At 51.2% G+C, this 24742-nt stretch overlaps 1 protein-coding gene across 4 annotated transcripts in view; it reads left to right on the top strand.

Moving 5' to 3' along the window:
• Positions 1–24742, top strand: part of PKNOX2 (PBX/knotted 1 homeobox 2) — a 296595-nt gene that overhangs the window by 25632 nt on the left and 246221 nt on the right. Inside the window, exon 1 of one of the 4 annotated variants that reach the window (XM_037134198.2) lies at positions 19851–19869. The exons of 2 other annotated variants lie outside the window; for them this stretch is intronic. The gene's annotated coding sequence lies outside the window, so the exon portion shown is untranslated. Of the gene's footprint in view, positions 1–19850; positions 19870–22421; positions 22496–24742 lie in introns of those variants that run through there. One more of the 4 variants, XM_037134195.2, reaches the window with a different exon arrangement.

Genomic DNA, 24742 nt, shown 5'->3' with positions numbered 1-24742 from the left:
TTGGAGAAGTGAGGGGGCTGCTGTTGTTCTGGAGAGAATTCCACCAGTTGTTTTTCACCCCCTTCCCCCTCTGCCCCCTGCTTTGGGCTGAATTCAATGTTATTTCCAATCTGGTTGTGTGTGAGATACCCCCAGCTTCTACGACCCCTCCTCTCCCATAACAGCAAACTGCTGCCAGAGCTCCCAGCCTCTCTCTCCAGTGGTGACCAAGTCCCCATTTCCATTTCATCCGGCCTCTATCTCCCCAGGGGAAGCTCGGCTGTTTCCTTTCCCTGTCCTCTTGGATCTTTTCTCACTCACTCTTCCCTTCCCTCTGGGGATTCTACCAACGTGCAGGGGAACAAACATCTCAGTTTTGTTGGCTCCTCCCTCTTTCCTTATCTGCTCTCTGCCTTCTCTTTGCTCCTTTGCTTTGGCAACTCATCTTTCTCTTGTCTTGGCTCTTTAAACACATTCCTTTCATTGCTGCCTGGAGCTCCCTCCCCTACTCCACTCTCTGGCTAAAGGATGCAGAAATCCAGAGAAGGGAGGCAGAGAAAGGGGCCCTTCCTTCATGCCTGTCTGCCGCTCTGCCCAGTTCCTGGGGCTCCCCCTTGAGGAAAGATGGGTCTTGGGGGCCCGTCTCAGCCTGGGTGGTCTGGGCCCTCAGAGTTTTGCAGAGCAGCGCCTGGGATGTGCTGCTGCTGAAACCTTCCCAGGTGCCCCAGCCTGTCCTCCCCTCTCACAGACAGGTTTTGCATGCAGGTGAGCAGAAGGACCAAGTTAGAGAGCTGGACCCCACACCTCATCTGGACTGTGGGGCCCACTCATTCCACAATTGCACTGACAGTTTTTCAAAGCTCCCTTCATACCCTTCCTCCACCCCAGGTCCTTCCTACTCCACTCAGTGGTCAATTCGCAATGTAGGGGGCACTGGTCCATTACATAATGTTCATGGCCCTGCCTTTTAGAGTGTCCAGGCTTCTCACTGACGTCATCTCACTTGGTCCCCAGGATAATCGCGTGAGTCTGATTTTGCAGATCGGGAAACTGAGGTTCAGAGAAGGCAGGCATCTTATCCAGTATTTGCACAAAGTAGTGACTGGGGGGACTGGGGCAAGAACCCAGCTTGTCATACTCCGAGTTCATCACACCTCCTCATATTCAGTGCTCCTCTAGAGGGCCCAGGGGAGGGGAGAAGGCTACACACTGCCACACCAGGCAAGGGGTGAGTTACAATCCACCCCCATCCCTGCCCGCCACGCCCCCTCATGCCCCGTTTACATTGCTGCACAATGCTGACTTTTACTGCCCTTGTCCATGCCTCTTCCTAGATGTTTTAGTTATGTCTGCCCCACACGTGCATCAGACTTTTTTCTTCTACTCTGAACTTCTTGTGGGCGCTTTGCGCTGCACAACCACCCCCACCCCCTGCCACCCTCTACTTCCTTGCCTGGGCCAGCACAGGCTTCTGCACAGGGTCCCTGGTGAGTGTGACCTCGGGCCCTGCAAGGAGCATGGGACGACAATGCTGACGCTGCCTACCATGGGCAGGCGGCACCCAGCCCGCTCACATGCTTTCCCTTGGTCCCGCTCTAGCCAGGCTCCCCAGCCCCCTTGTTAGCCTCCGTGAGAAATCAGAGCCCCAGTGATCACGTCAACCCTAGTAAATTCCCTAGAAGCAGCTCCAGAGCACCAAGGAGCCGGCAAACCCCAGACCCAAATCCATGTCAAATTTCATAGATATAATTTAAGCAGGGATCAAACCCACACAAACCTAGCAACCAAGGCTGCTCAAAATGCAGTTTATAGTCCATCTGCCTCTCTGCTTCAGGGAGTCTGTATTAAATTTATTGCAAAGTAAAACAAATAAACCCAGGCAAAGGCAGTACGGAAATCTGCATACTCGTCGGAGAATTAGTAGCCCTCACTGGTTAGGAAGGCTGCTTCTCAATTTGCATCTCTAAGGAGTTGTGACTGGGTTGGGGGCTGGGAGATTGGGGGCAGGATGGAGACTCGCACCAGGCCTGCTCCCTGCTGGCAGATCGTTGAACTGCAGCCCTAGGACCTCTTGTGGCACAGAGCTCCTCTTGGGGCTGGGCAGAGAGGAGAATCTGCAGCTGGAATAACTGTTGGGACCATGTGGCAAGGAAGGGCAGGTAAGAGAGGAGGAGAAAGGACACTGGGAAGAAAGGCTAAGACTTGGGGCTGAGGGAGCAGGGAACTAGAGAGGACTTGAGGGAGGTGGAGGTGGAAATTGAGAGCTGCCTCAACTGTACAAATGGAAACCCATGACTCTTCCACCTTCTCTTCCCTTGCTCTCCACAACCCGAGAGTCACAAAGCCCAGAAAATGCGTAGAAGCGGCATTCTTGCCCGGTGCTGTTGGCTGTTGCCTGTTGGCTGTCTGCCACAATGGTGTGTGAACCCCGGTAAAGCTGTGCCTCGTTTTCAGGGCTGGGCCACAGTCTGTGTCCAGTTATTTGGGGAGCTACAACTTACTTGCCAGGAAAACTCCAAGAAGCCCAGCTACCCTCCTAGGACATTCCCATTATCCTTCGCCACCAGCTCAAATGGCATATACTGATAAAAATATATAGTTGCACTGTAATAATTTGTTGTATTTATTGTGTATCAACCCCTTCCCCTGGAAGGTGAAGTCCTTGAGCTCTTTAGATGAGAACAAAGGGGACGGGGCAGGTGAGGGTCACAGTCATTCTCATTATCTACCTCCTCCTCTTTTCCTGCTTTTCCCAGTGCAGTACCTGAGCTGGAGTAGGCTCTGGATAAGTATTTATTAAGTGAATGAATGAGGTGGTACAGGATAATGATGTTTGGGTTATGTGGTTTACCCAGAGCCCTACGTGTCGCTCCTGATTTCCTATTTCTTCAACCACTCCATGATATTCCCTCAACAGATTAAAAGCAGAGACTCTAGAATCAGAAAGAACCACCCCCACAACTTAAAGTCGCCACAGGAACCTAATGGAGCCCCAGTGTCTTTCTTTTTTTCTTTCCTTTTTTCCAGAGACAATATAGCAGAGAGGTTGGGAGCTCAGACACCGAAGCCCGCCTCGATTATAAAGCTGAGCTTTCTTTCCATTTAGCTGAGTGGCCCCAGGCAACTGGCTTAATCTCTCTGTGCTGCTCAGGTTCCTCACTGATAAACTGTAGTTAATAGAATCTGTTTCACAGGGATGTTGGGAGGATTAAAAGAGCTGATGTACATAAAGCCCTTAAAACAGTGCCCGGTACAGGGTTAGCATCAGCCAACTACATAGCACTACAGTTATTAACAAAGAGCAAAGCTTTTGCAGACCTGAAGGCGGGTGTCCAAAGATGACTTTCTGAAAGGCAGGGAAAATGTGTGTAAAGACAAAGCCAAGCATTTCCACAAGGAAATATGCAAAGTGCCCAGGAAGGAGCTCCCTGGCTGGGGTGGGGAGGAGGCTGACTACTTCCCTGTGCCCCAACAACCCATCTTGGCATTTTTTCCAGCAGTATCGGAAGCCTCAACAGTGTGAGTTCCAAGTTTCAAAAGATACAACAGCTTCTTGGTCTTGGAGACCTCTGGGGGCAAGTTGGCCCCTGAAACCTCCAGCTGGCTTCCCCGTCCCTCCTCAACGTCATGGCTGCTGCTCTGCCTCTGGCACCTAGGCTCCTTCCTCAGAAATCGTGTTCTGCTCCTCTGGCAGAACTTGCGCCTCTTACCTCCTGGTCTCCATGCGTGTAGGCACCTGCCCTGGGGACCCTTCCCTGCGAATCCTCAGACTGCATGGATGTCGGCCCCTCTGGGACCCTTCCCTGCAAGTCCTCAGACTGCATGGATGTCGGCCCCTCTGGGACCCTTCCCTCATGCCCTGCCCAGGTGAAGTGATTTTGACCCCTGCACCATAGTGGCTTCCCTTCTCCCCCTTGGGTCAGTCTGCTCTGGTTATCATAAGAAAAGACCACACGCTGGGGACTTAGAGCGCAGTTCTGGAGGATGCAAGTCCAAGATCTAGGGGCCAGCAGGACTGGCTTCTGGTAAGGACTGCCTTCTGGCTCTGTCCTCACATGGCCTCTCTGGGCACATGCTGATGTCTCTTCATCTTCTTATAAGGACATGGTCCTATCAGACAAGGCCTCACCCTTGGCCCTCAGCTCGGAGCTTGGCCCATCCCACTGTGACCCTCTGTATGTCTACCGTACCTGCTCACAGCAAGAGCTCAGTACATGTTTGTTGAGGGAGCGAACTTTTCAATGACTTGTGTTGATAGTAGGAGCTTGGAAACCTGGGAACATTTCGATGGGATCTAGTTCAGGTTCCTGGCAGGTGGATCCTTGCTGGTTGGTGACAGAGTTGGGATGCGATGTCAGATCTGCTTATTTTCCCTTCTTCTCTGAGTCCAGCATGCTTTCACCCAGAAAGAGGGCTGTCAAGTTGCTGCGTGGAACTGGCGCTGCTTCTTAAATCCCTGCCTGGACTTCCCTTATGAAGAAAGCTTTTCGGTCTTTCACTGACCAGCAGTGGTTCTTCCTGACTTCGCCTCCCATTCGCTTCTCCTGCCTCAAGGCAGGCTTCCACTTGGCCTAGAGATCTGCTGAAGTTCTCAAAATGCTTTTCTACTGTTCCCCGTGTCTGGGTCCCGGCGGCAGAACTCGGTCTGGGGGAGGGCCGAACTCCTGATCCTGAGCCCACTCCCCAGGTCTGGGGCTCATTGGATTCCTGCTTCTCCCTAAAGGATTTTGTTACCTGTCATTTGCTTATGCAAATTACCTCTTTCAGCATTAAAATGAACCCAATTAGAACCCAATTATAAAGTGAAATTTCATGATTAAACCACTTAATGAGGGACGTTAAGTGACCAGAAAAAACTGATTTGTAAAAATTTCAGTGATAGTTACAAAATATTCCCGAAATGTGAGTAGGTTCTAGGTTTTTCTTCAAACCAACACAGGTACCTGCCCATTTTCACACATGCACTGTGCAGACGTGTGCACACGCACACGCTCGCACACCTGGTTTCCATCTTCTCACTGTGGGGCTTGTTCTTGCTCCGTCTCTGGGTCTGAATTTTCCCCAAACAGAGGAAATTCCACCAGCCAGCAGATCATGTCTGCAAAGTTCTTGGAAACCTTCCAAAAGAAATGGCCACTGGGCTGAGGAAGCTGGGGCGGGTAGGAAAACAGAAGAAGGTGTAATGGTTTTAATAAAGTCTCTTTGCCATCTTGGTGATTGATTGATATATTTTGGCATTTGCTTCCCAGCTCTGCTGTAATCAATAGCAGTTACAGACAGAGGACCAGGAAAGGGTGGGGATGTGGGATGGGGCGGTATTGATTGGCCTTACAGGAAAGAGCCTGGCCTGGTGACTGCAGTGCGGTGGCCGCCAGAAGCCGGGCCTGTCTGTCCCAGAGGTTACCTGTCCTTACCCCCTCCCAGGCCAGGGGGCACGGAGTCCGGACGCTCGGTCACGGAGGAGGATAGATGGCATCCACCTGAAAAGTTACCCTCTGGTATTTCAAGGGAGCCGTTTATATGCGTTTCCTCACTCTGCCGTTAGAGGGTGGGCACCCCAGTCTCCTGGGCTGCTTGCTGCGGGGACCAGATGAAAGGGCTGTTTAAGGACAATGGGGTGATGGTGCGTTTACAGTTCCAGGTTACGTCTATATCCAGGACTGAATCCAGCTCGGCAGCCTATTGCACACTCGGGCAGTGTAGCACAGAGGTGGCCTTAGCAGAGACTCTGGAGCTAGGTGCCTGGATTCAAAGCCCAGCCCTGCCATGGCATGTGTGGCATCAGACAGACAGGCCAGTTAACCCGTCTGTGCCTTGGACCCCGTCGGTGAAACAGAGACGGTCTCAGCACCTATTTACTGGGCTTGCTGTGATAGTTACGAGAGTCGGTACATGGAAGAAACGTGGCACAGTTCTGGCAGACAGCAAATGCTACATGCATGTCGTTATCATTACCTGGTGGTGGTGGGCGCCTGGGCTGGCGTCCGGGATTTGTGGGTGGAAATGTAGGGGACAGCTTCGCTACCCGAACAGGGTCATCCCAGCACTCGCCTTCTGCCGATGTGAGCGTGGGGCTCAGCGCTCAGCCTCTGTTCAAGCTCTTCATACCTCAGCCTATTAGCTGTAGAATTTCTCAAGGCTCTTTAGATGAATTATTTTCTAAAAGCTTCAAAAAAACAAAAACCAGGTTTCGGTGTGTGCGAGTTTCAGCCGACGCCCCAGTGTCTGTGGGAGCCCGGACTCCATGCTGATGCTCTCGGACGTGGGGCCTCTGTCCTGCAGCGTCATGGTGATTGGCTTCTGTGCAATGGAGGTCCCCCCGTCTGGAGGGGTGTGCGAAACAGAAAAGGATTTGTCTAAAAACACAGACACTTACCACTGAACGTTCTCGTTGAACACTGATTTATTTTTGAAGTATAGTTTCATTTGTTTGTTTTGTCATGGGTGAATTTTCAGTTTTGAGAAATTCATTTAGCACAGAAGTGACTTTGGGGCTGATTTTTCTTCCCAGCTGTAAAACTGGATACCGTGACCAACAGAAGCCAGCAGATTGGCAAGCAGGTGGTAAGGAGCTTGGACTGAAGGATACCATTACAGACCACTAAAAGGTTAGAACCGGCAGGGACCCTGGGGGTCCTCTAGTTCATCTCCACATCAAAGATGAGCCCAGAGAAGTAATGACTTTCAGAGTCAGAACTAGAACCCAAGCGTTTATATTTCAAGCCCAGAGCCAGTCCATACACCGTGAGCTTATTTCCGCTGTCCTTCCAGCTCTACCTCAGGCCCATTCCCTTTCCCAAACCTCTCTCTGTTCTCCAGTTTGTATATTAGGCTAAGTTATTATTTGACAATTCAGTTCAAGTCAGTGAAGATGCCCTGAATACCTGCTTGGTGGCAAACATTGTATTGGGTTCAGGACACAAAAATGGGATGTGAGTCCCACCAAGGAGACTATAGTAGCTGGGATTACACCCAGTTACCTACTGCCTCTGCCTGTGAGAAGGTTATACTATCTATGCCATTGTCATCAGCCTTGATCACGTGACTGACTTGCTTCAGCCAATAAAATTTGAGCAGAAGTGATGTTACTTCTAGCAGAGGCTTTTGGGGACATTTTGTGGTCCCACCTGCATTCTCTCTTTCTGTTTGCCAGGAGGGTGGCATGTCCAGAGGCATGTCCCTCCAGCTGGGTACCACACAGGGAAAAGACACAGAGAGGACCAGCCCCCGCCGATACCTAGCGAGATAAGAGGTACATCCTTGTGACATGAGCTCCTGTGACTTGCAATTGTTTGTCCTGCAGCCTAAGTAGCAGCAGCTGGTGGCTACCAGTGGGACACATGGAAGAGATGGCTTATTTCCAGCTAGAGCTGTCCACAGAAGGCTCAAAAGTAGGCCAAAAGAGGGGGAAAAGGACTCTTTGAGAAGGAGGCATCAGAAAAAACTTGTACAAGAGGTGATATCGTAGAAGAGTTTCCAAGGTTGAAGGAAAGTTCACCTTGTTACGGGCTTGTGGATTTGTTCATCAAGGTGCTTTGGTCGGGGAGGGCAGCTGGCTCAGACATGACTCACCAAGATATGTCTGAGAAGTGCCTGCAACGTCCACAACTGTGGTCCAGGGTCAGGTTTCTCAGTCTTTGAAAGTCCTGACCACCAGCCGCTCCGTGAGATCCCCAAAGGGTATGTGCAGACACTGAGATATAAATGCATCAGTTATTTCGGTCAGAGCTTTGGTTCCAAATCACCACCTGATCCCCACATCCTGAGAAGCTAAGCTGAACTGTGTGTGTGCCATAGAGACCCTTTGCAAAGAGTTTCATTTTTATTTGAATCAAAGAACACACACACATAGATTGGAAATCGACAGTTGTCTTGCCTCACCCCTTCATACTCCCAACTCCTATTTTCCAAAGTGATCACTTTCCATTCTTATGGTTCTTTCTCTTTTGTGTATATTACTGTGTTTTTAAATAATATGCGTATACTTCTGTTTCTTGATTTACTCAATTATATATTGACTTTCATGGTAGATGAGAACTTAGTTCTTCCACACCCTTCTCTCCCAAATCTATCCTTGTACTTTCCCTCCTATCTCTCTGATATGAATTCTCTTTTTTCTTAAATTGATATTTGAGTTTATATACTAATGACTGTGCAAATATTATTTACTTCCTAAGTCAAATAGTGTGCTGTGGTCATGTCTCCTATTTTGTACAATCCTTTATTTATCCTGAAGTTAGTTAGCAATTGCCTCCTTTTTTATTTTTTATTTTTATTTTTTTAAAGATTTTATTTATTTATCTTTAGAGGGGAAGGGAAGGAAAGAGGGAGAGAAACATCAATGTATGGTTGCCTTTCATGCGTCCCCTGCTGGGAACTGGCCTGCAGGGAACCGGCCTGCAACCCAGGCATATGCCCTGACTGGGAACCGGACCGCAATTGTCTGGTTCGCAGGCCCGTGCTCAATCCACTGAGCTACACCAGCCAGGGCTTCTTTTTTAATTGACCTGATATCAATAAACGTGCACTTAAAATTAATTTTAAAAAGTGGTTCAGCAACTCTGCTATATACTTGTCAATGATGGGTCCCCTACTTGCAAGTCCATCTGTTCCACTTTTCACCCCACCGTTATCCCTCCAAGACCCTTCTGTCTCTCTGCTCTAATCTGGATGGGTTGCTCTGGCATCGGGATACTGAATATCTGTCATCCAGAGGCTTCCCTTTACCATCATTTTGAATATTTCCTTTACTGACTTACTGTGTTACGTGCCCTATTTCCCGAACTTTCTACCTTCTTTATGGGAGCATCACCTAACTTTACTAAACCCCATCCTCCAATAGCATCTGAAGAATGAGTGCTTCAGAGGCAATTGTCTCAAGTCATTGACTACCTGAAAATATCCCTGTACTGTTCCGATAGGTGACTGATAGTTGGTTGGGGTATAGAATTCTAGATTGAAAAAGGTATTTGTAGAGAATTTAGAAGACATTTCCCTGCTATTTGAAAATATCTGATGTTACTTTGGAAGAAATTTGCTGTCATTTTTATTCTTGTTTCTTTTACCTGTTTTTTTCCTCTTTAGAAGATTTCAGGAACTTTTATTTATCCCTCATGATTTAAAATGTCATAATGACAATGGTGGTGGGCATTGGTGTATATATTTTCTTATTGTTTGTAATGGGCTGATCGGGAGGTGAAGCTCCTTTATTTCTCTCCTATTATTTATCTCTTTTTCCTTTTGTTTCACCCATTAGACCATTTCCTCAGCTTTATCTTCTAATCTTTATGAGTTTTTGGAAAACATTATTTGTATTTTTAAAGATTTTATTTATTTTTAGAGAGAGGTCAAAGGAAGGAGAAAGGGAGGGAGAGAAACATCAATATGTAGTTGCCTCTCGTGCACCCTCTGCTGAGGACCTGGCCCACAACCCAGGCATGTGCTGTGACTGGGAATTGAACCAGTGACCCTTTGGTTTCAGGCCGGCACTCAATCCACTGAGCCACACCAGCCAGGGCTAACTGTACTTTTAATTTAAAAGAGGCTTTTTAATTTTCTCCTTTGTAACCCCTTCTTTTTTTTTAAGTGAATGCAACCTTTCCGTTTATCTTTTGAATTAGTGTTGTTGGCTCTTTTTGAACTTTTCTTTTTCTCCTTATAAAATCTCTGTCAACTCAGACCTCCCTTTTTCCCTGTTTGTTTGCTCCCTTGGTTGTATTTGAGGCTTCCTTTAAATATCTGAATTCTCAACTGTTTATTTATATTTAAGAAAGAGGCACTAGAAGTCGATTTGGGAAGCTTGTTATGTAAGTTGCAGTCTGTTGACTGGTGGGCTGCTCTAGGGGGGTCAGGTAGAAGGTGAGCCTTTGCCTTGAGGGAACCTCAGAGATCACTAAGCAGAGTTCTCTCTGCGGCTGTTCAGTTCTTTAAAGAAGAATCTTCCAGTCCATTGATTGGTGGTGTGGGGGGTGGGGGGCTGGCTGCAAGGCCAAAGAGAAGACTAAAGGACACATGGATCAGCATGCAGACCTTTAATTCTTTGCACCCTCCACCACGCTTGGCATCCCTAGTCCAAATTGTTCTTACTCAGGTTCTCCAAGGGAAATATGCTCTTGTCTGCTGGAGGATAGAGGGGCATGGCTGGATGGCTGCGTGGGATGGGTGGGAGCCCCTTTATAAATGGACTTCTCACCAATGCCCCCCTCTAGCCGGAGCTTGGTGCCTCCGAGGGCTGACCTTCTCAGGGTTCTGCTTAGTGGACCGACCCCCCACTGCAGGCCCTTGGCTTGTGATGTCTCTGTTCAGCCAGTTCCCACCACCTCCCCCTTTGTTCTGGTAAAGAAATTATTGCAAAACTCAGCAATCACCGTTTTTAGCCTCTCCCATTCTCGTCCTTGGTGAATAATACTTTTGTGATTTCTAGAGGTAGGCCTTCCCAGGGTAATAACCCCTAGGGCGCGAGAAGGTGGATGGGTGACTGGGTGTCGTCTGGGTCTCACAGTTCTGTAGGTTTCCCTGTAAGCACCTCTTTTTCATAAAAAACTGATGTTCCTCAGGCTTCTGCCTCATGAGGACGCCTGTCCCTTCAGTATAGGATGAAAGCTGGGGGCAAGTCCCAGGTCTGCTTGTGACCCTTTTCTCTGTGCTCACGTGCTCCTTTGGGTACCCGAACTAGAGAGGAGGACATGGCAAGAGTGAGAAGGCATGGCTGGACTTTGCCAGCTGCTCAGTGACCCTGGGCCTCATCTCCTTTGGTTTTACCTTGGTTCTTGTCTGGCCTTAAAATGCTTTTCCTTGACCCCAAACAAGAGAGGCTCCCAGACTGGCCCAATGATACCAACATCGTGGGAGGGCTGCAGTGTAGACAGCACCCATCTCCCCAGTCCTGCTCTGTCTCTCCAGGTGTTGGAATTCTACTTGTGAGCAAAGCAGACTGGATCCTGCCTGGACCTTATATTCTAGTCCCAGGAATGATAACAACAGTAACAACAAAGCTAAAACCCTCCCTCCCTGGTAGAGGCCCATTTGTGTTTCTGCGGCCCATTTGCATCTTTACCAACTGCTGAGCTCCTCAGGACCGAGATGGGAGGGCGAGGGAGGGGGTCATGGGTGAAACGGGGAGCTTCTGAGTAGGTGGGCAGCACACCTGACGCCGTTTCACACCTCCAGGCTACTTTGCATGTCATGTCCATCTACATCAACTTCCATCTGTGTCATTCTGGCAGATTTCATTCGTTCTTTGAAACTGTTGAGTAAGCCCTTTCTCTGCAAAGTCTTCCCTGACCCACCCACCCAGCATTAATCACACACTGCTCAGCACCTTTTTAAATCAGGTGTTGAAGGCACAACATGAGAGAGAGAGAGAGAGACCCTGTGCAGGATGTAGGGACACACTGAAATGGGTTGGGTCCCAGCTCCCCCCACCCACACTATACACACTTAGCTTTGGTCTTGGGCAAGTAGATTAACCTCTCTGAGCCTTGGTCTCTCACCTGCAGAGAGAGTAATAGAAGGCCACCATGAAGATCTCTACCAGATGCTGTGGTGGAGAGGAAGTGACTGTAAAGGTGCTGAGTGGGAGCTGAGAACCAGCACTGAAATGTTGCTTCCCGTTCTTTTCTCCTTTTGAGGAGCTTCCAGTCGAATGAGGGGAGAGTGACAAGCAAATCCATGAATGTGGCGGTTTGTTATGAGTGCTCTGATCAGGGGCAGCAAACTACATGCCCCTGATTCATGGGTCAACCCCCTTGCCTCTCCCACCAGACCGAGCGCTACTTGAGAGCAGGGCCAAACCAGCCTGCCCATCATCGCTGCATCCCTGCCCCCTCGCCCAGGGCCTGCAGGAAGTAGCTGCTCAGTAAGTGTCCAAGGAAACAAGGTAGCGAGGACTCCTGCCGCCTCTGAGCGTGCCAGATGGTTAGAGCCCTGCTCAGCACTGCCTCTTTCTTCTTTTCCACTGTCCCTGCCTTGGAGAAGGTAAAATGTGACTCTTCTGTCCTCACTAGAGGCTAATTGTTTGAAATCTTACCAAAGTTTGGGACCTGAGCCTCATGCCACTGCTAGTGTTCCCATTGGGTGAGGGGAACACGTGGACACCAGAGATGAGGATGATCTTGTCCAGCGTCTGTGGAACAGCCTCTCTCGTCCCCGCCTCTCTGTGCATCTAGACACCCAGACCTTGCCAGTCTAGTCTCCTTTTCAAATGAGTCTGTCTCCTGAGAGGCAAAGGTTTCCTCTCCCTGGCCCTGACTTGAAATAAAGTGGCTTGGTCCACAGACAGTTTTACGGTCCCTCGCCTTCCATTTCCCTCCTCAAGCCCTCATGCCGGCGAGAGCTTGGCCCCGCTCTGATTTATACAGCTCTCCAGGCCCCTGTTGGATTCGGAGTCTGGAACAATTCGACAGGGCTATCCGTCACCCCTCTGCTCAGATCTCCCTGGACTCATTGGCAAGCAGGGAGGGGTGGGTGGCCAAGGAGGCAGCCTCAGGGTCCTGCCCAGAGGACGTTTGTCACGTTGATCGATTGCACAGGCCAGAGTGAGGTGGGGGAGCAGAGGCTTTTTATCTCACCCCAAGCCTCCCCAGTGACAGTGGGGACACAGCGGAGCAGGGACAGACAGGGAGTTAGTGCTCTGGAAGCTGGTCCTGACTGCAGATGCTGCCCTGACCTGCCCCAGGTCCGAATGCAGTGACCACTGGTCCTGCTGTGTTTGATCCCCAGGTTATCCATCCTGTTTGTGTGTCACTGTCGCCCCAGCACGTAGCACAGTGCCTGGCACGTAGCAGGCAGGTAACAAAGACCTGTGTTGGTTGGCTGACCGAGCCTCCCTTTCCTCCTTGTGCTGTTGCCATATCTCAGGGTCAAGGGTCATTCAGAGAAGGTCTTGGAAATGTACACATGCAGCCTCTCTACTTGGGGACCTGTGTCCTGCACACTAATTTGTGACTTGTGCTCGTGCGTGCCTGTGTGCTGTGCACATGGCCACGGGAGTCCACTCTCTGAGAGGTGGGTGACCCATGGCTTTAGTGTGTGGGGAACATTCTGCCATCTAAGCCTGAGGCTAGGAGAGGGGGTCCTCTGCTGGGAGGGAAGGGGCTGAGTGGAGGTCCATCTAAGTGGCCTTTGTACTTACCGCCTCCAGGTCCGCCAAAGCAGAGGGGGGCCAATGTGTGGTCACCACCTGCAAACAGCCTGAGGTAGTCAGTACTCCCAGGAACACCCTTGGGGAACACTTCCTGTGAACCCAACTGTGTGGTAGGGGTGGGGGGACAGGGGCCCAGAGGTCTGAGAACAGTGGTTCTCTCCCTGCTACCTCTGCAGGGGGCTTTGTGCAGGCCACTTCCAGTTGTGAGCAAAGACCCTGGGGAGAGCATTTTGGTTGTCAGGAAATTAGAGGCTTTGTTCAAAGCCAGGAAAAGAAAATCTGTGCCCAAATCTGGGAACTGCAGAAAAAAAGAATTCGAGGGCTGTCGAGCGGTTGCGGTTTTCCTGTGTCTTTCTGTCTCTGTGCTGTGGTCCTGATAACATCAGTGGCCTGAGCCACGCTCTCACCCAGCGCCCGGGAAGCTGGCTGACCTGAGGAGAAGCCAAGGGTAGCTAATGAGTCATTAACAGACTTTATCAAATTAGGATTATAATCTATCTCCACATGCAGAGGAAAATGTTTCAAATTATCTACTTTCTTAATTGCAACTCGAAGATTTGGCAGGAAATGATCATGAGAGATAATGTCTGGAAATTGATGGATGGCACAGATGTGTGTCTAAGCTTCCAAAACTCCAGTAGCTGGAGAATTCAGCCACACACACGTGCATATGTCCACACAGATGCCTGTATGCACAAACACCCCCATGGTGCATGGTTCAGGATACTACCCATACACACACGTGTGTACAGAGTTATAGCTGTGCACAGTAGACCAAGCCATTGATTCAAGCAATTCATATAGGCAAAGGTTCCCACCAAATGCTGGGGCACTGGGAGGACAAGGTAAGATATGAAAAAAGCACTTAGCCTTTGCCTTTAAGAAGTTCAAAATCTGCCCAGGGAGCTAATGAATTTATCTGAAGTGCAGGAGTGTGTCCACAGTGGAATTCATGTGCACACTACCATAGTGGAGCTGTGAGCACGCAGTTCAGAAGGACTCAGGACAGGGGTACGCTGGATGGAGTGGAATTCCTGGAGAGGATGCTTTAACTTCAGTGTGGCTGCTCCTCTGTGCAGTGCGATAGCAGCCAGCGGTGAGGGTGGCAGGAGAAGAGGTGTGGCGTCTATCAGGAAGCCCGCAGGCGAGCAGTGACAGAGTGTGCTGCGGAACTTCCAGTGGAGGGTGGGACGGCTTTGGTTAGAGAATCCAGCCCAACTCCTACCTGCCCTATTAAAACAGGGGAGATTAGAGGCTCGCCTCATCCTTGTCCTTCATGGAGGCCTCAGTTTTTCTCTCTATAAAATGGGAGTGGGATCTGCAGGCAGAGGAAGACTTCTCTAAGTCTCTGCTGGCCCCATAAACCTGTACAATCTCTGTGAGTTCAGGGATTGTAATTTATTCATCCTTATAGCCTAAGGGCCTAGCATGTGTCTGACCAGTTTAGATGCTGAACAAGAACCAACACCGGTAGGTATGTTTTTTAGAGGCCGTTGGTTGCGTTCTGAGTGAGTGAACCAGCGAATGAATGATGGAGGGAGGGAGGGAATGTTTGCTTTACAAAGAAGCCAGGCAGAATCATATCCTGGTTTGGAGTGTGGGTTCTGAAGGCAGAGCGCCCAAGTCCATACCTGGTAACAAGTTACTCCCCTTACCTGAGTGTTACAGTGGGGGGGGGGGCACATGTTGAGCACTTAGCAAATCATCCATAGGGATGAGCAATTGCTGTTGTCAACCCCTGGTTTTGTTCACCCTTGCTAGGCAAACCACCCTGGGTGAGTTGGGTATCTTCTCCCTCTTTTGGTTACTCTTCCTCCCCCTCCCTCTGAATGTGATAGGACAGGATCCGCTTCTCCTTTCCCAGAATTGTTGCCTGGTTCTCCAAGCCCTGCTCTGGCTGCTGTAGGTCCCAGCCACCAGAAAGAAGTTGGGAGTCCAGCCATGCAAAATCCTCAGCTCTGGAGGGCTTGTGCAGCATCATTCTGTAGGGCTCATCTCTGAACGCCTGGGAGGAGCAGAAGGATGCAGGGCAGTTCTGTGAGAATGGTGAGGATGAGGGTGGTGAGACTGTGAATAGGGCCAGGGGAGAGCACAGTGACAGCAGGGGTGACCGTTGTGATTGATGGTGATGAGGTGTTTGAAAGGGGGTGGGGGACTAGGAGTTCAGGAATGGGTGCTCTGGTACAGGTAGGAGAAGAGGACTTTGTGTTGGGGAGAGTAGGAGTTTTAAAACCTTGTGTAGCCCTTGGGATGCAAGAGGGAGAGCTGAGCCTCTGCAGTCTCGGGAGTGGGTAGCAAATGTCCTGCTGCCCGCCCCCCACCCCTCAGCTGGTCCTGGGGGGTGTAGGCATGAAGCAGAATAGACTGAAGAGCTGGGGAGCCGGAGTGACACGAGGTCAATGACAAAGGTCTCAGCATGCAAATGCAGTTTACACTGGGCAGAGACAGAGCCCAAAGCCCAGAGAGAGGCTTTGGTGAGACTCAAATGCCAGTCACACACTAATTTTAAATTTTCTAGTAGCCACATCAAAAACATAAAAGAAATGATGAACATATTTTGATAGCCGATTTTATCTAATTCGACATAAATAGAATAGTATCATTCAATATCGAGTATACAGCGGGGCAAAGGTGGATTTACAGCTGCACCACGACCTGTTTTGGAGTTAGCGAAGCTGTTGTAATGATGACAACCCATGTGTCTTTTTACCATATGCACAACTGTAAGCCTGCTTTCGGCCACCCTGTATATAAATTAATTATTAGCAATCACTTTGCATTCTTTTTTGAACACTAAGTCTTCTAAACCCATTATGGGACTGGCACGTGCTGCATCTCAAGTTCTCGGTTGCCACTTGGGCCTGGCAGCTGCTGTGTTGGACGTCACAGGTTCGTGTCTTCCTCCCTCACAGTGTCGTGACCAAGCTCTTGGGATGCCACTTCCCACAGCAGCCCTTTTTTGGAAATCATTGTAACATTTTAGAGTCTAAATAAAATATTCCTCTTTCTCTGTTCTTTCACACTGGCTGCGATACTGCCACCCCTTGCCAGCACCTGGGAGGAACTGGAGAATCACTCACAATTCTCCTCTTTTATTTCCTGCATCTCGCAGAGCCTCTCATCTGGAGCCAGGGCCTGGTAGCTCCCTGGAGGGCTTGTGTGGGTGTGTGCCTGTGTGTGCTGTGTGCACACACATGTGCTGCACATGTGTGTGCCTGTGTGTGCACTGGCAGTTGGGAGAAGTAAGGCTTGGCAGTAGGAAGGGGCGGCGCTCGAAGAAACTTGCCCTATGTCAGTACCGTAAGGAAGACAGGCTTTCTGGGTGTTTTCAGGATTGAATTGCTCCTGTATTAGAGAAGCTGGTCAGAGACACAACCCAACTGACTGACTATCATGTACCCCGAGGACAGGCTGCGTCCCCCATCTGCAGAGGGTGGGAGTAGAATGGCAGAGTCCAGCCGCTTTCACAGGGCCAAATAATGAATCGGAGATGGGCTAGGGCCTGGACGTCCCTACTTCCAGTTCAGAGCGGAGTCCTGGACCCTCACCTTTTGGAGGACTTAGAACACTCACTCTAGTTTTCACACAGTGCACGTCTCCCACCCTGTCCATCTCCAAGGGGTGGGCCCTGGTTAACTGACTCAGGAACAGAATCTTCCTTGCTTGGTCCTGGCTTCCTCCGCACCATAGTCCCACCTAGCTCCAGGGTCAGAAAGGAGGCCTGGGGCCACCGGCCCTTCTCTCTGTGCTCCCATTATCTGTGCTCACAGCTGCCCACGCCTGCCCCAGCGCTTCTGCCACAGAGTTCTCAGGAAGTGCTGTCTCCTTTCCTCAAGCCAGTGAAATCAGGGCTATAATAAAGGCACTGGCGAGTGCTGTGGAGGCCTGCGGTAAGGGCTATTAAATCTAATGGCTCCCTTTACTGGAGAGCCTGCCATGTGCCAGGGACTGTGCTGAGATCTTGGCTTTCACCATTTTCTCCAATCCCCATGGGCTCATGAGCTGGAAACACTGACCATCCTCACTTCACAAAGGCAGAGACTGAGACCTGGAGAGTGTCAGTGTCTTCCTGTGACAGGGTGAAATTTTGAGCCAGGTCCACGTGACTCCAAAGCTGGTGCTCTTTGCTGCGGAAGCCGAGGAAGTTTGGAAAAGAGATGATTTTTGAGCTAAATCTTAACAGCATATGGAATTTGGGAAGGTAGGAGGGGGACCGAGAAGTCAAGGCTGAAGGAACAGCAAAAAGGGCTGAGCAACACAGGGTGTTCTGGCCTGCTGAGCCCTAGGATGGAAGGGCCCAAACCTCCCACTGCAGCAGCTTTTAAAAATGGAATAAACTTTGTTTTTTTAGAGTCTTTTTGGTTCACAGCAAAATTGAGCAGGACATGTGGAGATCCCCATGCCTGCTGTTGCAGCCCTCCCCAACCTCCTTCACTATCGACAGTTGTAGCTGATGAATCTATGCTGGCATCTCATCACCCACCATTGTTTACATCAGGGCTCGCTCTCGGTGCTGTGCATTCTGTGGGTCTGGGCAAATGTATAAAGACACGTATGTATCACTATAGTGTCATGTGGAGGATCTTCACTGCCCTGAGATCCTCTGTGCTCTGATTGTTCACTCCTCCCCCCACTCTCTACCCCCTGACAGCCATGGATCCTCCTCTCATCTCCATGGCTGTACCTTTTCTATAATGTCATAGAGTTGGAATCATATAATATGTAGACATTTCATTGACTTCTCATACTTAGGAACATGCACTTAAGATTCCTCCATGTGTTTTTATGGCCCCATAGCTCATTCCTTCTTAGTGCTGGATGGTCTTCCATTATCTGGGCAGACCACAGTTTAATCTTCTGTTCACCTGCTGATTCATTTTGCTTACTTCCAAGTTTTGGCCATTGCGAATGGAGCTGCTATAGACATCAGTGCGCAGGTTTCTGTGTGGATACAACTGTCAAGTTCATTTAGGTAAATGCAAAGGAGTGCAATTGCTGGGTCATATGGTAAAGAGTTTGTTTGCTTTCCTAAGAACCCAGTACACTGTATTTGAAGGTGGCTGGACTATTTTGCATTCCCACCAACTCTACATCCTCACCAGCACTTGGTTTTGTCAGTGTTTTGGGTTTTGGCCTTTCTAATAGGTGTGTAATGGTGCCTCATTCTAATTTGCATTTCCCTAGTGACCTATGACTGGAGCATCTTTTCATAGGTTTATTTGCTATTTTCTTTGGGAAGGTGTCTGTTCAGCTCTCTGCCTATTTTTTAATAGGGTTGTCCACTTCTTATTGTTAAGTTTTAAGAGACCTTTGTATATTTTGGATAACAGTCCTTTATCAGGTACGTCTTTTGCAAATATTTTCTCCCAGTCTGTGGCTTATCTTCTCATTGTCTTCATACAGCAGCTTTTAAAATCCTTATTTCCCAGGCCCTTCTCCAGACCCGCTTTCTCTAGGGGTGGACCCAGAAACTCCGAACTGTAAAGACTCCCAGAGAGGAAGTCCGAGGCCTGCACTGGGTTCCTCTGCAAGGCGGAGCAGGGATCCCAGAGATTAGCCTGACAGGTAGATGGGGCCGAATGAGGAGGAGGCACTTGGATGCCGTGCTAAGGAAGGTGGCTTTGAAGGCCCTACTTTTTATTATAAGACTCAATAAACACCTTAGGCCAAACCCTATAAACTTATGTTTTAGGTAGAACGTTCTGCTGGTAGTTTATAGAAAGCACTGAGATTGTTGGAGGCATTAGACAAGTGAAGAAATCATCAAAATATGCCTGGTGACTGGTGGTAAGTCCCTCAGCCAGGACTGGGCAGTGATGGAGAAAGAGGTTCCATTCAGTTCAGCGCAACAAGTATTTCTTTAACATGTTTTCTGGACTGAGCCCTGTACCAGGTTTTAAGGGCCCTGGGATGAAATAAAATATTAACCCCCACCCCAAAGGAACTCACCATCCATCAAGATTTGTCAAAATTAATTAGGTGGAGAAAGAGGGAGCTGGTAATTTGGCAGTGGTACGGACTGAATTCTGCCCCCCTGCAAGTTTATGTACTGTACTTCCAATGCGGCTGCATTTGGATGGGAGGCTCATGGAGGTAAGAGGTAAAGGTAAACAGAGTCCTAGGATGGGGCCGTCACCCAATAGGATTGGTGCCCTTATGAGAACAGGCAGAGACGCCAGAGGGCAGTGTCGGGTGCACAGAGAGGAAAGGCCCTGTGATGACACCCCAGGAAGGGGCCATCTGCCGCCAGAATGAGAGGTCTCACTGGGAATCAGTTTTGCCAGCATCTTGATCTTGGACTTCCGGGCTCTAGAACTGTGAGAAAATAAATGTCTGTTGTTTGGGCCACCTAGCCTGTAGTATTTTGTTATGGCAGCCAGAGCAGACTAATACAAAGTTTTAAATGTTTATTCACAGGGCGACATAAACAGTATTATGCCACCAACTGTACCTGTCTCGAGCTCAGAGGAGACAACCTGGGCTGGTGCAGGCTGCTTATCCTAAAGGCAAAGCAAGTGCGGAGAGAGAGAGAAGGCGGCCCAGGACCGAAGCTTAGCAACACCAGCGTTTAGGAGTGGTGTCGAGGATTGGCAGGAGCTCCCGTGCGGTTATAATGTTGGTGTGCCGCTGACTTATGTGACACGGGGCCCTTCTTCAACCTCGTGTTCATTCTCAGAAGTACAATGGGGAGAGACAGCAGGGGATCTGAAGTGAAGTCTAGACTCACTGACAGAGCCAACAGGCAGGTATGGAACTCATGAAGTTCTTTTTTGACTTACTGTGAATTCATTAGTTCATTGATTGTTGGCTAGCTCGTTTCATCTGTTGGGTTCTTTCATTATTTAATGTTTTATACGTCAGTGCTTTGTCTTTCATTAGAATAAAAATTCCTTGAGGACAGGAGCTAAACCTGAACATCTTTGCTTCTGCTCTTTATCCTTAGCGCTAGTGTCCAGCTGGCTGTCCAGCCAAGACAAATATTTGCTCCAAATGGTTATAAAAAGAATGGTTACATTTAGGTCAGGGGTGTCAAACTCATTTTTACTGGGGGGTCACATCAGCCTTGTGGTTGCCTTCAAAGGGCCGAATGTAATTTTAGAACTGTATAAATGTAACTACTCCTGAATAGTGAAGCGAGAGCTCGGTGCTGCCGCCAGGTAGAAACAAGGTGCCGGGCCGGATAAAACAAGGTGGAGGGCCGGATTCGGCCCGTGGGTCTTGTGTTTGCCACTTCTGATTTAAATAATCATTTTTTAAGCCTTTGCAAATTAAAAAAAGTCAAAACAAGATATACTTAAAAATATTACAATGGGCATGTTAAAGCATCCAAAGGGTATTAGTAGAAATCACAGTACTTTAAAGACTCCAAAAATTGACAGCTCATGCCAATGGATCTCCTGATCAAGAAAGAGCTGGGTGCTGAACTAGGTTTCAGAAAATGAGGTGGGGGGGCAGGAGGGAGTCAGCGGTGAGTGGCTGTGGCCTGCAATACTGTGTGCGGCTCCTGACACCTGTCCGATGGGGTTAAGTATTTACATTCAGCCTGATTCCCCCCTCTGACTCTGCAGGCAACAGCAACCCTCTAGGGGCCCAGGGAAAAAGAGAAAACCCTCCCAGCAGGGGTCCCAGGCAGGGGCAAAAGGATCTCCCCTCCCCCTCCTGCATCTGAAGAGGGCTTCCCTCTGGGAGTTTCCAGCAGCCTGACCTCCAGCCTTTGGGTTGGAGGATCTGGCCGCTTCTGTACCACATAAAAAGGGCAAGTGCATTCATTATTATTATACAATGTATAATATATAATAGCGATTATGCTGTCAGCAGCCAGAGTCTCTGACCACAGATCAGAGGCTGGGGCGACATAAATCCACCCAGTGAAGTCTTTGGAGATTCTGTGTGAAGGTGAGAGGATTCAGCTTTCTCTCTAATGGAGGCTCTCGGGGAAGAGTTTCTTCCACAGGCAACTTTGGAGTTTGAAACTGGGGGGCCTGGGAGGATCTAGACAAACAGTGTTATCAGCGTATCAGGGCTGCGATGCTAAAAAGGCCACAGTTGCCTTCTCTGAGCCATAAAATGCTAATGGCTCCCAAGCCTGCCCGGGACGGGGGCAGATGGGAGTCACCCAGAGGCCTGGAAGGAGGGAAGGGGCCGCCTCCAGCTCCTGGGGTCGGATTCTTTCCAGAAAACCTGGCCGGCTTGGGTTTCACTCCCTGCCTCCCTGCTTCCATCAGTGTCTTTGTCTGGGCTTTCCCCAGGCCCCCTGCCTGCTTCGAGGTCAGAGGATCAATGGCCGCCTGACTGTGGCTGAAATGGCTCCTCTACGGGGAGCCAAGAGAAAATTTCAGGGCGGCAGAAAGGGTCCTCCAGTCCCTTTATGCCCCGGGGCCGTGTGCTGAGCTGTGGAGCCAGCCCGCCCGCATCTGCATCTCTGCGGAATGCCCGCCTGGCCTTCCTCTGAGAAGGCACTTAGATTAATGTCCTCCCCGAAGTAGATGAAGCCACCCCGGCGGGCCCGGGCTGAAACAGCCCAGCTGGTCTCCCTTTATATTACACCAACCCGACCCCCCAGAACCCTGGGACCTTTTAGAATGAAAACAGCGGTACAGAGAACAGGCTCGCCTGGTATTTGCAAAGAGGTGATTTACTGACAAAGCCTCTACTCCCTTTCATCTCTCCCTCCGCCCCAGCCCATCATACGGTCCCTCCCTCTGTGACCCAAACGCCCCCAGGAAGCCCACAGCTGAAAAAGCTCTTGAGAATAGGAATAACTAACCCGAGTTTCGTCTGAACACCTTTTCTGGGGCAAGGGTAACAAGAATTATTCAAATGCAATCATAAAAATGAGGCCAGCCTGGCAGGAACAGGGTGGGGGCGGGGGACGGAGTGAAGATGGAGGTCAGGATTTCTTGCCAGTTTTAAGTTTCGTGATTTTGGGGGAGTTCTCCTGTTGTCCGCGTCTTCGTCCGCTCAGCAGAGGGTGTCTCAGAGCTCTGCCTGGGCGGTGTGCTCAGAAGGACTTGGCACCAGGGACAGAGGCTGTTTTCCCGAGGTTGCGGGGGTCCGCTGGGTTCCCACGTCCGAGGCCACCGTACGGTCCGAAGCTTCCTGCCCAGCGCGGTTCTGCGCGCGCCCGTGGCAGGGGCAGGCCCTGACCCGGAGTCTCAGAAAAGCCTCCAGCAGAGGGAGACACTCCGGCGGCTCCTCGGCCGGGAAAGAGCCGGGCCGGAGCGGGTGGGGTGGTGGGGGTGGGGAGAGGGGAGTGGGGAGAAGGGAGGTGGGGGGCGGGGGCGGGTCCCTGAGCGCTGACGTCCTGAGCAGTGCTGGGAAGTATAGGCTGTGTTGTCACGCCGGTGTCAGTCTGATGAAGATTGGCATCAGGTAAGCTGTCATTCATTTCCATGTCAGAGCCGCTTCTGCAGGCGGCGCGGCTGCGGGCGGCTGCCTCGGAGCGCGCGTGTTTTATTCCGGTCCCCAAGCCGGAGTATTATTCATTGCGACAGGGCGAGGAGGAGAGCGAGCGAGGGAGGCAGCGGGAGGAGAGAGGGAGGCGGCAGGGAGGAGGGAGTAGGGAGCGAGGAGGGAGCGCGCAGAGAGAAGCTGGGGAAGCGCCCGCGGACGTGAAGCGGGGCGAGGCTCGGGAGGAGGCGGTCCGGCGCCCGGCGCTCAGCCCGGCGGTGGCCGGCCTCTGACTAGCCCTTTAGGGCAGGGGCCGGGCGCGCATTGTCCGCGTGGGAGGCGGACCGCCGGCTCGGGGCCCTGTCTCTGGCGGGCGGGTGCTGCGCCGGGGACCAAGACCAGGGACGGGCGCGCTGGCCGGAGCCCGGTGCGGGCTGGTCGGGGCCGGGTGATCGTAGGGCGAGGCTGGCTCCAAGGTTCTCTTTCTCCCGGCTTCGGGCGCCCTTTAGGCGGACGCCGAGGGCTCCACCACCCTGAGGCTGCCTCTGAGCGGCTGGAAGCGGGAGCAGCCCCAGACTCGGGCTGGGCGACTGAAGTGCAAGCCACCGCTGCGTCCGGCCTGGGCGAATGGGGTTTGCAGGCGGATCGGAGGGGACTTCGGAACACAAGTCAAGGAAGCTGGAATCCCCGGGGCCAGTTTAGGGGTCCCAGCCCCGCCAGGAGCGATGATTTGTAGGGTTGTGGGCTTTGGGAGGATTTTTGGGAGTCCTTGGTGAGGTGAGAGAGGCGTGGGGCCCCTGCAAGGTTTGGGAGTGAGGAGCCCTCCTGGATCTAGTCCTCCTGGCACGAGTTCGTAAAAGAGGGGATGGAACGCAGAGGTCAACGGGCAGGGTCTCGGGTCTGCGACAAAGTTTGCAGCTCTTTTGGGTTAGGTGTGCGGGCTTTCCCAGATCCTGAACCAGAGGAAGAAACGGGCGAAGCAGGCTTCCTTTCCGGGGTCTCGGAGGTGCTTGTGCGGCAGGGCGACCCGGGCTCGGGATGGTGGTGCATCGGCCCTGAACTAGGGCTCGAGTTCGGGCCCCGCTGGAGTTTGGGTTATAGGGTCCGGGCTGATTTCAGAAGAGTGACTGAGGGCCAGCGAGTAGTTTCAGGATGGAATCACAACCCCGCCAGAGCAGGGGGCTGGAGGTGGGCGTTGGGGGTCTGGAGTTTATCTGAGGCTGGAGTTGGAGGAACGGGTGGCCTTCTTTAGGATTTAGGCAAAGGACTACGACTTTTTATCGGGGTCGAGGCTTTTGAAATTTGGGGATGGTCATATGGTCCTGCGCGCTGTTCCCCACGCTCCGTTGGTGGAAAAGCATTAAGGGAGGCGATGGAAGTAGTTGATCCGAGGCATGGCAGGCGAGTCCCGAATTTCTGCTGCTTCTCACGGAAAGAGCCTTTGGAAGAGAGGACTTGAGGCGCACAGGACCGGGTCCTAGGAGGAAGATTCCAGGCAGCGGACAAATCGGAGGGACGTTCTGGGTGAAGCGACAGGGCAGCCCCGCAGGGCTCGAGGTGGATCCGAGGACCGTGGTGGCTCTTCGGGCCCCGGGAGTCGCTCGGTTGTCTGCGGGCGCAGCGCAGCGGGCTGGGTTCGGTTGTCTGCAGGCGCCGCGGCCTGCGCCGGAGCTCCAGCGGCAAGGAGCCGCGTTGCGCCCGCGGAAGTCCGGGCTGCGGCCGAGGGCCGGGAGCGCTCGAACTCGAGCACCCTGACTCTAGTCCCCGGCTGTGGACCCTCAGGTGCTGCGGCCAGGTCCGAAAGCCCACTCGAGGTGCCGCGGGAGCGATGTTCCTCCCGGGAGAGGGGGAGACTCAGGGTCTTTTACCCAGACCCTCTTGTCCCCGGACTTCTCCAGCGTGTTAACTTCTCAGATATCAGATGCTTTCCAACTGTGGACGGCTTTAGGTGACCCCCTTGAAAACGGAGAAAATTGATGGTGTTCAAACACAAAAACAAATTCCGTCAAGTCTAACCCGTAGACCTTCCGTTTACTCTGCCGTCCTGGCCTTCGCGAGGCCTGGGGACCTTGGGGGAAGGGAGGGGTCTCCTGTTTCTGGACTCTGGACCCCGCTGGAGCTGCACCCTCCACTCAGGCTCAGGCCTAGCTCCGGGCAAGGAGAGAAGTCCTGACCGGGGCGGGAGGCTGCCCCTCTGGCCAACTGGGGGAGCAGCGTGTTGGGGGTGCG

The sequence above is a fragment of the Artibeus jamaicensis genome, unplaced genomic scaffold, assembly GCF_021234435.1.
Source record: "Artibeus jamaicensis isolate MK-2021 breed Jamaican fruit bat unplaced genomic scaffold, CSHL_Jam_final scaffold_660, whole genome shotgun sequence".
In the NCBI taxonomy this organism is placed as follows: Eukaryota; Metazoa; Chordata; class Mammalia; order Chiroptera; family Phyllostomidae; genus Artibeus; species Artibeus jamaicensis.
Note: the sequence above shows the minus strand (reverse complement) of the source record. Positions and strands in the feature narration are given on the sequence as shown.